Source organism: Octopus bimaculoides, chromosome 22, assembly GCF_046866305.1.
Source record: "Octopus bimaculoides isolate indiv1 chromosome 22, ASM4686630v1, whole genome shotgun sequence".
NCBI lineage: Eukaryota > Metazoa > Mollusca > Cephalopoda > Octopoda > Octopodidae > Octopus > Octopus bimaculoides.
This window is the reverse complement of record NC_142949.1, coordinates 2,749,501-2,754,044: the sequence shown is the minus strand read 5'-3', so window position 1 is coordinate 2,754,044 and position 4,544 is coordinate 2,749,501. Positions and strand designations below refer to the sequence as shown.

The following is a 4,544-nucleotide window of genomic DNA, read 5'->3' as shown; positions in this document are numbered from 1 at the left end:
TATATATATATATATAAAATTTATTAATAAAGGTAGAAATTGATATTAATCAATTAAAACCAGTGGTCTAGCATATTAAAAAATCTAAAGATAAAAATTACATTACATACAAAAATAAGAGGAATGACCAGCAAAAGTGGACTCCTATATACTAGAAATAGATGCCGAATCATCTAACCACGGAAAAATAGGTTCTCGCTAAATTTTTACTGAGGACTTATTTTTTCGTGGTTAGATGATTCGGCATCTATTTCTAGCATATAGGAGTCCACTTTTGCTGGACATTCCTCTTATTTTTGTATTTTATATATATATATATATATATATATATATATATATATAAATTTATATCTGTTTATATATGTATGTATGTGTGTGTGTACGTGCGTGTTTATGCATGTATGTATACATCACATACATAATCAAATCTAAAAAACGTACACGTATATATGTAGTGTTGTGCGTGAGATAAGTTTTGTATAGGAATTCCCCAGCCTCTTGTTCCCACATCCCTCCAGTAATGTCTTCTACGTTTACATCAATATCACTCCATCTCTCCCTGTCTCTATCCATCTCTCTCTCTCCTTTTCAATGTTGGTGTTTTTATGTGTGAGTATGATTGTGAGTGAGGTCGTGTGTGTGTGTGTGTGTGTGTGTGTGTCCGTACCTACAATTCAGCGCTGATTGCATTGTTACGTATCTAGTCCCCAAGATAGTAAAACACTTATTCATCGCTAGTATGTCATCTTTATAAACTCTAGGGATATATGTATGCAATGACTTATTAATATAATACAATTCAAGAAGAGAATAATGATAATAAAATTTTAGAAAAGAAGAGAAATAAGAATGAAATGAATAAGAATTCAATTTAATTAGTTTACCTGCATGTTTAATCTATTCCCATTTACGGATGAAAAATATTACATATTCTTGTAGTGAATCAAATTATCATATTTGAGGTTCCATATAAATCTAGCGTATCAAATTCGAAAGCATTGACATTTTAATGCTCATTAAAAATTTCACCGTTTCACCTTACCGAATCCCAATGGATACATGCATAAAGACAGGAATATAAATTATATATCTATATATATACTTTTCTTTTACTTCCTTCAGGCATTTGACTGTAGCCATTAGTCGAAATAATCGACCCGAGGATATATTTTTTGTAAATCTAATACTTATTCTGCCTATCTCTTTTACTTAACCACTAAGTAACGGGGACATAAACACAACAATATCGGTTGCGATGTGATGGTAGGGGAACAAACACAGACACACACACATATATATATATATATATATATATATATATATATACGCACACAACGGGATTCTTCCAATTCCACTCACAAGGCTTTGGTCAGACCGAAGCTATAGTTGAAGACACTTATGCATGGTAACACGCAATGGGACTGAACCCAAAACCATGTGGTTGGGAAGCAAGCTTCTCATCTCACAGCCACGCCTACGTATATAATACATACATATATATATATATATATATATATATATATATATAGAAAGAGAGAGAAACAGAGAGAGAGAGAGAGAGAGAGAGAGAGAGAGATAGATTGGCACGAGGCCGGAGATTTCGCAAGAGGAGGCATGTCGATTACAGCGAACTCTGTCCTAAAAAATTACATATTTTATCGACCCCGAAAACGCGAAAGGCAAATTGTAGCACGGCAGCATTTAAACTTTATATATATATATATATATATATATATATTACACGCACGTATGTACGTATCTGCTGATTCACTAGAAGCGATAAATTACACAACATAAATGCTCGGAAACAAATTATCAAATTACTGAGTACAAGAAACTTGCAGTTATAAAGTGTGTGTCTACCAGATCTACTCACAAGGCATTCGTCTACCCGAAGATATAGTAGCAGACACTAGCCAAAATTACCTTGCGTTATGACTGAACCAGCATCCATGTCGCTGGGAAGAGTATTCCTCACTACACACCACTTGTTATGGTATATCCAAGACTTGAACACGCAAACAATGCGTGCTTGTAAATACATATATGTGTACACGCATGTATCTATGTGTACGTGTATATATGTATAGGATGGGGTAGAGAGGACGGATGTTTTCCAAAAATTCACAAAATCTTTAATGTTAGCAGGAAAGAAATTTTATTGACATTAAAGTGTTCGTATTCAATTTGCATTTGTCAAAATCACACGTGGAAAATAATATCCATCATGTGGTGTCCGTTTTCATTGATGCATTTCTGAAGGCTTTATAGGAAGCTGGCTTCCATTCTCTCCAGCATTGCTCTGTCTATATGGGTGACTTCCACACGAATAGATTCCTTGAAATCGTCCAATGTAGAGGGCTTATGCGCATACACACGTGCCTCGAGTTTACTCCACAAGAAATAATCACACATGGACATATCAAGTGACCGAGGAGGCCAAGGAATATCAGCAAACCTGGAAATGTGGCGGTCACCAAAGAGGGCGAAGAGCGTACATTGATACTCTGGCTGTGTGGGCCGTCACCCCATCAATGCAGAGCGATTCGGACTCCGTATCAAAGCTTGTCCGACACGTTCCACATTTTCTGGGATCCGTACCGGTCGTAGCACCCCCACCGGTCTTCCGTTCATTAGTGTACCCCGTGTACGAAGTGCATTCACCCAACGTAAGATTGTGTTAAGGGTGGGAACAGCCTGATTTCGGTGAGTGTTGAAATGGCGCCGAAATTCACGCTGAATTGCTTTGACATACTCGTAATTCTTCACGTAACTGTCGTAGGCAAATGCACGATGCTATATCGTCCACAGCGCCATACTTCACCTAAAACAAAAAAAAGAATGCTAAGACACCACGGACTGAATGGTACCTGTCAGACATATGTCCCTCCCCATGGAGCTGAGAAATAGCCATTTCAAAACCACCCGTTCTCCCTGCTCGACCCTGTATATATATATATATAAAACACAAGAAATCATTTTTGTCTCCTTTTATAGAAAGACAAGGGTTTATAGGACTGCAAAAAGTGCTCAAATATATTTAGACAGAGATAAAGAAACATTGATCATAGAACAAACATCAAATTCGAGTCAACGTCTTTATATATAACACCATACCTCTAACATTCGACTATATATAAATATTACCATGGTTCTTAAACATATAAAAATATACATATACAAAAACAAAACACAGAAGGTAAATATATATATGCGAATAAAATACAAATATATAGAACGGCATATCAAAAAGGTAAATACAACGACTAAAATTTTAAAGTGCGTCATGCAACTAAAGACCTAAATAAACTAAGATAAAGTAAAATATAAAACGACTAAAAATATTTATAAAAAAGGTTTTTTTACTTACCTCTCACAAGAGTACGTCCAAATAGTTCAATTCTTAAAATCAAGGTAGGTAAGAGTCCAGGAGCAAAAATAATTCCACAAAGTAAATTCAAACACACCTATGACCATTTCGGGAGTTCACTCCCGCGGTTTGATTAAATTTAAAGTGCATCTTGGCAATGACCTCCACAGCAAGATGAACGGAAAACACACACACACAAAGCAAATCCAACAAAAAAAAAGCTCATACAGTGCCACATAGCTAATTTGAAAGATAAACCCATCACAGGACAAGTCCAAATTTTCTAACACAAAAGAAGACAAGGAAAAAAAAAACAATTATTTCATTGCTAAACATATAGGTGACTGTTGATAGAAATTTAAATGTTCTGGTTTCAAATCCCCGTAAAACTAAATGTTATTTACTAAATCAAGTTTTACTTCTATACACTTTCATAAAAGTAGAAGGAAATTTATGGCTGCAAGAAATTATCACCTCAGTAAATTTATTTAAAGTTTTAGGCCCAAAAGACTTAAGGATGACAAGGGATTCCCTTACACAAAACTTGTACTTATCAATATTAACTCTGTGCAAGTTATGTGTAAGGGAATCCCTTGCCATCCTTAAGCATTTTGGTCCTAAATTCATACATATATACATTCTTCTCTTTCATTCTTTTACATGTTTCAGTCATTTCAGGCACGTGTGTATGCGCATAAGCCCTCTACATTGGACGATTTCAAGGAATCTATTCGTGTGGAAGTCACCCATATCGACAGAACAATGCTGGAGAGAATGGAAGCCAGTATCCAATAACACCTCCAGAAATGCATCAATGAAAACGGGACACCGCATGATGTATGTTATTTTCCACGTGTGATTTTGACAAATGCTAATTCAATACAAACACATTAATGTCAATAAAATTTCTTTGCTTCTAACATTAATGATTTTGTGAATTTTTGAAAAACGTCCATCCTCCCAACCCCATTCTATACATATATACACGTACACATATATGTGTTTACAAGCACGCATGTCTGCGTTTGCATGTTCAAGTCTTGGATATACCATAAAAATTGGTGTGTAGTGAGGAATTCTCTTCCCAGCGACATGGATGCTGGTTCAGTCATAACGCAAGGTAATTTTGGGTAGTGTCTGCTACTATATTTCCGGGTAGACGAATGCCTTGTGA

General features: G+C 35.6%; 1 long non-coding RNA gene across 1 annotated transcript; it reads right to left on the bottom strand.

Moving 5' to 3' along the window:
• Positions 1-2,458: 2,458 nt before the first annotated feature.
• Positions 2,459-3,678, bottom strand: LOC128250552 (uncharacterized). Its single transcript, XR_008266584.2, has 2 exons — positions 3,371-3,678; positions 2,459-2,824 (listed from the first exon to the last, which is right to left on the bottom strand). It is a non-coding gene; the product is annotated as an uncharacterized LOC128250552 (long non-coding RNA).
• Between the last annotated feature and the right edge of the window lie 866 nt (positions 3,679-4,544).